We start from the raw sequence: 12,557 nt of genomic DNA on the forward strand, positions 1-12,557 counted from the left end.
GTAATCATGTTAATGTGTTTTTGTGGACCAAGGAAGAAAAGCTGGCTTTTTCTGATGAGAAAACTCGCCTCACTAAAACACAATGTCCTCACTGAAATAGCAGTGGCAACCTGTGTGTCCGTGTGTGTGTGTGTGTGTGTGTGTGTGTGTGTGTTTAAGCCATGTAGCCGTAGGTTAGCAGTGGGCGAGAGCGGTAACGCTGCTTCAGTCATAATAGGATCTGACGATGACTCATGCACAGCAAAAACAACAAACGCTCTTCTCTTCCCTGTTCTCATCTTCTCTTCCTCTTTACTGTCTCATCTCAGTTTTCCCTTTCTTCTTTCTTTTCCCAGTCTCCTTTGATTCTTTTCTTTTACTGTCTTCTGTTTTATCATCTTTCCACCTCCTCATTTCTCTTTTCTTATCTCATCATACATCATTCCCTGTTGCATCTTATGTTTTCTGTTTCCTGTCTCCTCTCTTCTTCCTACATTTTTGCAGCTTTCCTTTATTTAATCTTCCTCATACTTTATTTCTTCCTCACACTTTTATTACTTTTCTTTTAATCCCTGTCTTTTTGATTTTCTATTTTCTAGTTTAGTGTTTCTTGTCTTTTTGTCTCTTCACCCCTTTTTTTTTATCTCTTGTCTCTTTCCCTCCTTTTGTTTCCTATTCAATCTCCTTAAATATAATAATTTTCCTGCCCACATGCAGTAGATAGGGGTTATTACAATACATACAATTATGGGTAAACTATGACGTTTGATGGTAATTTCAGCCACACAACTGTACACTTACACATGACATACTCTGTATTGTATGTTACTGATATGTAACATACAATACATCCAGTGAACTATTTGCAATAGGGTGGTGTATTTAAGCCTACACACTCTGCTCACTTTTTGCTCCTCCATGCCTGACCTGAAAATTCTTTTGTAACAGGCATTTCACAAGCCATTTCTCGGCCCCAGGATTCTCCTGTAGTCTAAATGTGGGTAAGGTATTGTCATCACTCCGCAGTCTCTGTTGTGCTGAGCTTGGTGAAAGCTTGAGGGGATGGACAAAGTCATAACCTAGACACCAACTCTGTAGATATTCTGCATTCACATACCTGCATTAATCCATTCCAAGTAAATCAGCTGACTAAAAATAAGTGACTTTTCTTTAATTAACTTAGTCTACCACCACCCGAACCTAGTATTAGTTAGTGGCATAGTAATCCAATATTTTCAAATCAAGCCAGAACCGGCAAACGGGGTCCTTCCTCCCAACACTATGTAGGATCGTAGCTGCATCAGTGTGAGGACATAAGCAGAAATACAATGGGGAAACATTAGAGATGTGGCTGGTGATTCAGAGGTCTGGAACCAGGCTATGGGTCAGTCTCTTTATGATGACTTTAAGTTAAAATCAAGCAGGATATTGCATTGGTTATATCACAGTTTATTAAACACAGACACAAGCAGCAATCACATCTCCTACCTCTAGCATCATTAGGGACAATTATATAAAGACAAGTCAATCACCACCACATGTCTGCTTCAGTGCTGCATACCTGCGTATTTCACGGGAGGAGAGAGAGAGAGAGACTTGTATGTGATGTCATGTATGTGTGGGTCTTCAGAGACCCACACATACATGATCGGTTAATGTTAACTGACTTGCTGTCTGTTTATCTGCCTTGTTCTTGATTAAAGTATGTTATGCTTGTCCTGGGCTGATTGCTTTTTGAGGCACTTCTGTGTGTGACTGAGCTGCACACCTCAGAGCAGACAGAGCAACTGCAATTTTGTTGATTTGTTTCATGATCCTTGGGCCCTTGCAACCTATTGGAGTCATATTGTCAATTCTCACAAACACATTGGTGTCGGCAAGTTTTCTTTATTCCCAGAAAAATATACTTTTTGCAGAGGTCTGTGGTTTCTTAAGCCAAACCGAGATTAGTCCTATCCCGAGAGATTTATGAGCCTCAGAATGAATTTTTTTGTCAGTGCGTGACCCAGATGGCAGATTTTTAAAAGTGGTGTAAAACATTGTTCCATGGCGAAAGACTCCTCATCGAGGTGCCAGGTTTTATCGCTCCCTCTCCATTTGTTTTACAGACATTTCAAGTCTTTTGATGGTGCAGACTGAAGCCTGTAGATGTTCATTTCCCTTTTGACCAAGGTCATTGATTTATCAATCTCACTATCTCATCTCTTATCGTCTACTTTTGTCTGAGCTGCTCCCCTGTCCTTCTTTTACCTCATTTTGTGATTTTTGTCTCTTTTCACATGACCCCATGTCTCGATTTAGTTTTTCTTTTCTTTTTTTTATGGTTATGTAGTGAAGAGTGACAGAGTTAAAGAGGGGTGACATGTGACAGAGGTTTCTTAACTTGATTCAAATCCAGGACTCCGGGGTTACATGGTTACATGGCAGAACTGCTAGGCCACCAGAGCACCCCCTATTTATCAAGCTTTGTTATCTTTTCTCCCTATGTCTTTGTTGCTTTACCTCTCGTTTGTGTATTAACACACTCATACTCTATAGCCATCCCTTCCATTTCTACTGCATATGCACAACCAACACCCATTGCTCTTTGTCCTCATTTGTCTCTCTTTCATACAACGCACACTACTGCTCTCGGACACACCATATATCTGTATGCTTTTCAGTCTATCTGCATCTCTGCTGTCATTATCTGCTAGCAGAGGCAATCATTTGTCTTGAGCAGGGTGCTTCATCTATGCTCTTGTGCATTCGTCCTCACTGAGTCCTAACTTTAAATTGCTGCAAGCCCTGCTACACTGCCAACCACTACCCTGCGATACCCTACTGTACCCTACCTATGGTCCTCAACTATTCTTTCATTTCCTGCTTATACACCCCTTAATTATCTGATCAAACTTTTATTCTGTATGTTTAAAATTGTTCCATTCTAGTCTGCTGTACCTTCTGCTCGTTTGTACCCTGATAAACCCACCCACTTTATTTAATTCAATTTGTTGTTAAGTGATGTTTGTTGATGGACACTTATTTAATGATGTCGAGGACTGGTTAACAAAAATAGTTGATGGCTGCCGATTTGCCGATTAATGATGGTGATGGCGAGAAATGGTTGATCACAGTTCAGCTGGTTGGCACCTGAATCAGTCACAGCGCCAAACCACCTGTGTGACCACCTTGTTTATTTTAGGGATTTCTGGTGGGGGCTGTTGAGCCAATTGGCAGTGTTTCTTTTTGTCTGTCATTATTTTAAAGAATTTTTTTCTAACAAACACACTGACTGCTGTTTCCATAATGTACCATGCTATATCCTTTAATATCCTCAGGTACTAAAAACCTAAACTATCTTTAAACTGTCCTGCTATACCCCTGTATACCTGCCTCCAGTGTCCTGCTATTGTCTTTTTGGCTACACCTGATATACCCCCCTTTTCTGTTCTGCCATACCATTTTAAATTTGGATACCATCCTGTTTCGCAACTAGTTCACTAGACAGAAAACTGATATTGGATTATCGATTAAGCATTCTTGACATTTGGTAACCAATCACTGACAAATTGCAACTTGTGACCATAATAACATTCATTCATTTTAGATCTGTGAAAGGATGCAGACTCTCATCCAGGACATCAAAGAAAGGATGCACTACATACTAATCCACTACCTCAACCTCTGCATCCTTATTATCAGCCTCACTACATCCAGAAAACAACGTAACATGCACAGGGAAACGGGGCTGCCAGTCCTGCAACACCATGCTACACATTCATCTAGTGCAGTAACAACCCTTTCCCTTGGAATTTACCTAATTATCCTAATTTACAGTATATACTATAAATTCGCCACTTGTGTTAACTCTTTAACATAATGGAGGAGTGTTTTTATAGGTATAAAATATAACAACATGCAAATTTGCAGATAAAAATTGTGAATAATCTCCCTAACAATTACCAAAGTGTTGTGGTATTCCAAACCTAACAACTTGCAGAATCCTGGACTTAGTGTCAAAATCCTCCCTGTTTAACTTCTATGAAGCACAAGAAAGTAGAACTTTCTGGACTACAAATAAAATTTTGCAGATAAACATTATCCAGGCAACACTTTATTTCCTTCAAAACACATTTGGCAGACTTAATAAATAGTATGTAATATGATTTTTAGTAGACAAGGTTGACTAGCTATATTTCCCTATTTGTCTGATTTGTTCCAACGTCTTCATAATTAAACACAAAATAAGTTGATTGTCAGTTGTCCCAAAATGACACGTATTACCGTTCCCCAAAATGACATATGACATATAAAGTAGCAGTCCTGCGGCAGGTGGACCGAACCTTTACTAAGTTGTGAAACAGTCACGTTTTGTTTAGGTTTAGGCAACAAAACTACATGGCTAGGTTTAGGAAAATGTGTGGTTTGGCTTAAAGGAGCAATCAATAAATGACCTTTTTACTGCCTATTTGTCAATGGGTTGTAACCTCACTTAGAAATAACCACAAACCTGTGTTCTCTGTCGCTTGGAACAGCCACTATTCTGCTTCTTATTTGAAGGAATGGGGTTGAGTACTCTGCACACTCCCGAGCCTCTTGCAGACAAGAGGCTCGGGAGCGCTCTTAGGGGCGACAACACTACATCTAACGAAATTCAGTCACTAACACCATTAAAAACCAACTCCCAGCGCAACACAGACTCCAACATAAACTCCACATAAGGATATTGAACAGGTAAAGTGACATCACTGCAAATGTCGTGAAATATATTGTGATTTCGTGTTTTAGTTGGCTCAAGTTGGATAACGTTAGATCGCCGGTGCAAAATACTACATTTGTATGGCTTTCCACATTACTTCACCTGCTAACTTGAATTATATCAAAGTGTTGATTTCAGCCTGCAAAAAAGGATGTAACGGTAAAAAACATGTGGAGCGATTTGTTTTTACTACCCTATAATGATGCAGGGCAGCCAGCTAACGCTACATTAGCACGGATCTACTGCGGTTTGCTTCGTAATGTCCAATTTAGATTTATTGTCCTTTTACCTATACTCAGGTATACAGCTTCTTCACCTGTCTCAGACGGTGTATCTACGTGACCCACATAATATTCAATAATGCACCATAACGGCGCAAGACAACATCACAGTGGAAGACCCGTTCACTACAGTGTTACTTACTGCAGTCTAACTGTGCTTCGTTATGTCGAATTTTGCTCACTCATGAGTTCAAGCACCCCTGCAAGCGCACACCTGGTTGCAATCTAAATACGCACCGCTAGTGGCCGTTGATAACTGCACATTGCCCCTTTTACAATAATGTTATGTAATGTAAGTGTTGTTTATGTTGTGTTATGTAAGTCATTTGACCTAAGTTACGTAAGTGATATGGCTTAACTCATATGGCGTAAGTCAGTAACGTTATTTGACTAAAAATTTGAAAGTCAACGTTAATTAAAGGAATTTTTCACACGGGATTTGAACCTCGGTCTCCTAGGTAAAAAGTACTCTTTGTTTGACCCATCCATCCATCCACCTTTTTATACTGTGTCATACGTCCACTAGAGGTCGGTGCCTAACAATAAATGTAAAGATTGGTCGTAATAAGCTTCTGCACTATTGACCTATACAGCTGTTTTTCTGGTGAAGACGGGCTGGCTTTGTCCTGTTATATCCTGTCTATTCTGCAATACCTCCCCCATTGTGTGTTATACCACACATGAACATTGACTTAACTGTAAATATGAGCATCCGACATTCAGTCAAAGATACCCGTAATTCTGCTCCACTAACGGTTTACCTAACCAAACAACCACCTGTTCACATTGAAGGGTTAATCAGTGGCTCTCGACCTTCATGGATTAGCCTGAAAACCAATCCATGACAGTTTTGTAATAGTATTAGTTCAGTAGTTGTTGTAATAGTTCAAATTACTGTTTGGTGAATGAGGATGTGTGAAGACCTATATATTGCTACATATCCCTGCCACTCTTCTGCTATACACTCTCCATTACACTCAAAAATCCTGCTGCAAGTTCCACTAGCTCAGCAATATCTCAGAGATTAAGAGAAGTGTGTGTGTGGGGGGGGGGGGGTAGAGTGCCAGAGAGAGCCAGGGAGGGATGGGGAAAAAGAGATGAGCTTGAGATGGAGAGAGAGAGAGAAAGAAAGTCGTAAGGAAGCGAATGTGAGAGGAAAAGGAAAAAAAGATAATCGAATTTTAAAATGCCCTTTTATCGATCCACAAGCAGAATGATACAGCTGCATTTCAATGCGTCAAAACACAGAATTACATCAGCCTTCTTCTCCCTTGATAAAGACAAGAAAACAACAACATTGAAAACTGTGTAATAAAAAAACCTGAACAGAGGCAGAGAAAGATATCAAAAGCAGGAGCACCAGAGCTGAAGATGGAGGAAATGGGTACTCACTCTCCCTCAGCAGCTATAGGCAAGGTACCTATGAGCAGGGAATTCAAAATCCAAATCTCCACTGGTGCTGCAAGTGGCCAGAAGTGAAGTAGTGTGATTCAATTGGCAGCTTCCTGTTGTAGTTAATTCATCAGTATGCTCCCAGCAAAGTGCTTGTCAATTCTTTAACAGAATTGGGAGGGCTGCGTCAGACAATTTCTGTAACTTTCGGAATTCAACATTCACTCTCCCTTCACACAGCAAGACAGGTTTTTTTCATTCTTTACACAACTGTTTCTGCATTTTTAGTGTGAACTACTGAGTCAAACTCTATGATGACTCAGAGGAAAGACTGTCCTAAAGTACCTCTATTTAAATGATTATCTCGTTATATCTATCCCCTTATGACGGCAGCCTTTTCACCTCAACTTTCAATGTGGCTGTTCGGAAGTGTGCTGATTATTTTATGTAATGCCTGAAGAGGACGCTCCAGTCTGTTGTGTTCTAAGGAACTGGCCGCCTGAGTAAACTTGCTTTTGAATGATTGATCTTGGTGTGTGAGGTTGTTTGAAAATAGGAAGAGCTAAACACTTTTGCCTTCTATTGTCGTCACATAACACATAGTATGAAATATTTCTTTTTTAGCATAACCCTGCCTTTAGGATCACAGATTAGACATTCTCATCTAGGTGTGTCCAGACCAAGCGGGAAGCTTTCGGTCTGAGACACGAAGCCAACGGGGAAGTCCCTTAAACCTGCATTCTATTGAACAGCCAGCAGGGGGCGACTCTTCTGGGTGCAAAAAAAAGTCAGGTTCTATTAGAAATAATGGTAAAATGACCCTACTTCTCACCTGAATAATTACCTCAGTAATCAGAATCAGAAATACTTTATTGATCCCCGAAGGGAAATTCTGTGTTACAGTTGCACACAATACAGGAATATAAAAAGATAGTGGTATATAAAAAGATAGTGGTGTATATAGAGAAGTATATAAATATCAGAGTAAAAATAATATAAGGAGTGTGGATATGTACAATATTTACATAGTTATGTTAGAATTGTTATGGTGAACAGTAATAAAGAATAAATAGTAGCAGCAGAGTATTGCACATAATTTAAGCAGGTGTTATTGCACAAAACAGATAATATTGTCCAGTTTAAAACTAAGTTTTCGTGTGTCAGACACTTAGAGGGAGGAGTTATAAAGTTTGATGGCCACAGGCAGGAATGATGCATTTTGGGGGAATAAGTCTTGCACTGAAAGTGCTCCTGTGTTTGAGCAGCATGTCATGGAGTGGGTGGGAGACATTGTCCAGGATGACATGTAGCTTGGACAGCATCCTCCCCTCTGACACCACTAACAGCTCCACCCCCACGATGTCACGGGCTTTGCGGATCAGTTTGTTGAGTCTGTTGGTGTCTGCTACCCTCAGCCTGCTGCCCCAGCATGCAACAGCAAACAGGATAGCGCTGGCCACCACAGACTCATAAAACATCCTCAGCATTGTCCTGCAGATGTTGAAGGACCTCAGCCTCCACAGAAAATAGAGACAGCTTTGGCCCTTCCTGTAGAGGGCTTGAGTGTTCTTGGCCCAGTCCAGTTTATTGTCCAAGTGCACTCCCAGGTATTTATAATCCTCCACAATGTCCACAGGGACCCCCTGGATGGAAACAGGGCTTACTTACCTAATGAGTTTATGATCTCAATCGTTTGTTTTCATGCCTTCTTCAATACAACATGATGTTCATTTAGTAAATTATGGTCCCATTTAGAGGAATAGACCATAAAGCATAGTATGCTTCAGGGCGGGATTATCTATGATTGACAAGTCGCTAACATGGTGACCTGTCAATCAGGCTAGAGTGACTCCTCCCCACAGCACTGTGTAAAATTAAACAGCGCCGTTGAGCTTATTAGGAGTTGGCTGTTCACTTTCTCTGGAGTCCATTTAGTTTTAAGACTGTTGTTCGCTAGACAAAATTGTCAGCCCTGTTAAAATGACAGTTAACGTGAATTACAGACGCACTTAGCTAAGCATGCTAGCTAGCTCCACACACGGCTGTTAGCTCCACCGTCTCATCCAAATATAGTCATGTCTGGTGCCGCTGGTTGCAAAAACTCTACATGGCGGCGCCATATCGGCCAAACCAACAGTTCACAAACTAACGGGCTGGCGGAGGTGTTAACGACTCTACTTACCATAGGAAAAGCAGCAGCAGCATACTGACCTGACTTCTCAGTCATTGGATGAAACAAATGACATCATCAATCACATGTGATTGGTTGATAGATCTATCGCTATTGGTCACCCTGGGACTTTATAAATACAGGCTTGGGTTTTATTTTTAAAAAAGGCAAATGTGAAAAACTATTTGCTAACCATTTACAAAACATATGCTGGGCTGTGGGACAAAATGTCTGTCCACATCCGAGTCATTTGGTGGAGGCTGTCAGAACATCATCCATTCTACAGATGCCTGTGATGCAGTGCTTTCTACTTTGGATTAGCCTCCAGCCTTGTCTGCAGCATGCAAGAGGTCAATGAGCTCTTGGCTGTGGAAACTTCGGGGTCGCACTATCGACCGTGACTCCCACTCAAAGCTGCTATCTTCTTCATGCGACATCAGCTCCATAGTAACGCCTTTCCAGAACGCCACTTCCTCTGCTGCCAGTATACTCTGCCTCACTTCCAACAGCTGTAAAAACAAACACAACAGACAATCAGTTCTGCAGGTTTAGATGGTAGGTTTTTTCTGCTGCAAAGCAGACAACATACAGTTTACAAAAATAATCAGAGTGAAACAGAAATAAAATTTAAACCATGTTTCACAAAGCAGTGCTGAGTTCAAAAGTCTCATGGCCTGGGGGAAATACAAAACATCTCACTGAAAAATGATGTCACATTGACCAACAATGATTCTAATCCAACAAATCTTACCCGCTTCCTTCTCGATCGCCCCCGGACAGAACTCTTAAAGGCTGTCACCCTAGCAGCAAGATGTGGTTGACTATACCAGATGTTTCTGCGTACTGTCTCATAGTGGGTTTCAAAAGCAGCTGAGGGGAAAAAATTAACGTGTTTATAAATAAATAGCATAGCCACAGTACAAAAAATTAAAACACCACAGTAAAATGTTTGCTACTTACAATGGATCATGATCCACACCGTGTAAATCCGGAGACCAAAAAGGATGTGACCATCTTGTTATAAGGCAAGCACAGTCTGTGAAAACAGAACAATGAAAATAACTTTTTACTTTTCTACAGTACAATGCATTCCTATTCTGTAAATCTTACCCTTGCTTAACATCATGGTGCTTGCAATTTCCCAGAGGTGTGCAGGAGACGGGCCGCTTCCTATGAAATAAGGCAAGACAAAAGTCACTTTTGTGAACAAACTTACACTGATGTTGACTGGTTTTAGTTTATTAGTGACCAAGTCTTACCACAATTTTTGCATTGTTCACTCGTCTTTTCACAACAACATTTAAACATCTCCACACCTGTAGTTTTTACAGAAACACACAGACATGAGCTGTGTGCGTGTGGTAGTCTTGCTAAGATGGCTACCTGATATAAGAGCAGAGTAATATGTTGTTAATGATGTATGACGGTGTTTTTCTAACACAGTTTTCCAGTGGCCTTAGCATGCTAGCATAAGCATGCTAGCGTTAGCCTTTTATCTGAAGGCAAAACTGATTAAAAACTTCAGTTAGCAAACTCAAATCACAGCAGGACTCACACAAGTCGGATATTACTAAAAACAGCAGTTTGGTCACATTCAAGTTACAATTAATAACATTTGGAAACTTTTATAGACAGAGCAGCAACTTACTTCTCTGTTCATTGTAAACGACCACGTCCCTTCACCCCCCACAACTTTATTCGCCTTCGATACCAGACAATTTGAATTTAGAAAAATCAAAAACAGCATTTATACTTTCAAAAGCTTGCTGGGTTGAGGAAGGGCAAAATCTTACTTTTTTTAGTCTGGAAGTCTCTTCTTCTTCTGGAATATTATTAGTTATTGGCAAACAACAAATTCATGCATTAGCGCCACCAACTAGTAAGGAGTGTGGATCAAAGAATTAGTCCTAAACTCATACCTACTCAACCATACTGTTTTGTCTAAGATACTGAATAACAATTTGTTATTAATTAATTAATTGTTATTAAACCAAAGTGTACTTTATCATTCTAAGGTTTTAAACCAGCTGCCTTCTTTCTCCTTCATGCTTCGTACTCTACTGTTTCTTCTTGCCCACAGTAGTCACAACAACCTGAGTTTTCCTATTTTGAATTATGTGCTGTTTAGTCCAGTGTGTCCAAAAGTCTTGATATGATTGTTTGGTCTCCCCTGTTCCTGCGCATCTCATTTCTCCAACTATCCTCTACACTCTGTAAAACCACCTCCAATTACTTTTACCAGCTTTCATTCTACTTAGCTAAAGCCCCTTTTCCACTGCATTGTACCAACTCGGCTCGACTCGCCTTGACTCGACTCGCCTTTGTTTGGCTTTCTATTGTGGAAAAGTTGTACTTGTACCTGCTTCCAGGTACTTTTTTTCGTATCCCCTCCGTTGACGTTCAAAGCGAGCTGAGGCGATACTAAAATGTGATGTGAAAACACAGCAGATTACTGATTGGTCAGAGAGAATTGTCACTATTCACTGCATCATCATTGCGCGCGCCAGACAGAGGCCAGCAACAGAATGTTTTATATTTTACAGTTTCCGTATGTAATTTCCTCACTAAATCCACGTCTGAGAAGTTTTGAGGTGATAAATCGTGTAGATTTTGAATATTTAATTTCTACGAAAAGTGATGGCGGGGGAAGCCTGCGTCAACCCGCGGGAGGAGCTCCCGAGGCTCCCAAATGGGTTTAAACAGCCAAAGACATTATATACAACGATCTATTCTCAAGCATTCAACTGTTCAGTGCTTTATAGGAGGAGATATTGTTGACAAATACTTTAATAGACTTAAATATGTTTATCTGTGAACAACATACTTATAGTGTGTTATAAATGAACATAAGCAAAGTTTAAAGGGGTTAAAGTAAGATTGTCATAATAACTACTTGGGTAAAAGATATGAGGTGTTAATGTAATTGTCCTTTCACAATCAGTGTTTAACTTTGGCTTTTCAAACAGATCTTCATAGCTAGCTTCAAAGGATAAGGAAAGGTAACCTCAGCCTTTTGTCTTGTAATTGTGATGCTTCAATAAAGAACATGGAGAGCTTGTGAAGCTGCTCAGTAAACCTTGTCCGGATCAGAAAAAACTCTTCAAGAAGAATTACATCAGCCTGTTTCCACCTGATATAGAGTTGAAAAACAACAGCGGAACTCCACAAGGAAAGATGAAGAGACCAAAAAAAGACAGAGAAAAACACATTTACTGTTTCAATCAAACTGTCTGGCTAACTTCCTGGATATCACAAAATAAAATGTGACTTAGGTGAAGTTAAGTAGAATAAATCGGCTCCCTGACTGTTAAAACATGAATCCACAAGACTGATGGGAAGCCTCTGAACAATTTATTACTACTGGGAATGATTAATTTGCATTCAGATAATGTAAGCCATAATTCACACTTTCATCTGAGAAGAAAACGCATTTACTAGTTATGGTTCTAATGTCTCAACTAATGGCCATACAACCACAACGGATATTGTACGGACATTTTTGCAAGGCCACTGGCACTTCTTAATTCTTGCACAACTACATTGAACTATTCATCAAATGAATGTTACTCTCACGTAAATTATTTATTTCAAGCAAGCTTGTTTATTTGTTTTATTTCAGCAAAGAAAATGTTATTGATTTTTGTTAGATTTTTTTTTTTATATTGAAACTCACAATGTCTAGTTGAATAAATCATTGTGTGTGTGTGTGTGTGTGTGTGTGGCTCTGAATGGTGATTCTGTTCAGTTTGCAGAGCACCTAGTCTCCAGCCAGGCCATGTGGATTGGCTTTTTTGTGTACTTCTGTCCTTAAACCACACTGAAACTTTGTTTATGTCAGTGGCTGCGAAGTAGCTGTCCGTGTGTGTGTGTGTGTATGTGTATGGCTGTTGCCCTCTTTGAATGACAGTGTGAGATGTGAGTATGAATGTGTGTGTCTGTCACGCTGTGTTTGTGTGTGTGTGATTTCCCCCCCCCCCCCCCCCCCCCCCCCCCC

The 12,557-nt window shown here is 40.2% G+C and overlaps 1 protein-coding gene across 1 annotated transcript in view; it reads left to right on the plus strand.

The window, feature by feature from the left end:
* The window catches only part of grip2b (glutamate receptor interacting protein 2b), a 338,124-nt gene that overhangs the window by 10,223 nt on the left and 315,344 nt on the right, over positions 1–12,557 (plus strand). The window lies entirely within an intron of this gene.

The sequence above is a fragment of the Micropterus dolomieu genome, linkage group LG18, assembly GCF_021292245.1.
Source record: "Micropterus dolomieu isolate WLL.071019.BEF.003 ecotype Adirondacks linkage group LG18, ASM2129224v1, whole genome shotgun sequence".
NCBI lineage: Eukaryota > Metazoa > Chordata > Actinopteri > Centrarchiformes > Centrarchidae > Micropterus > Micropterus dolomieu.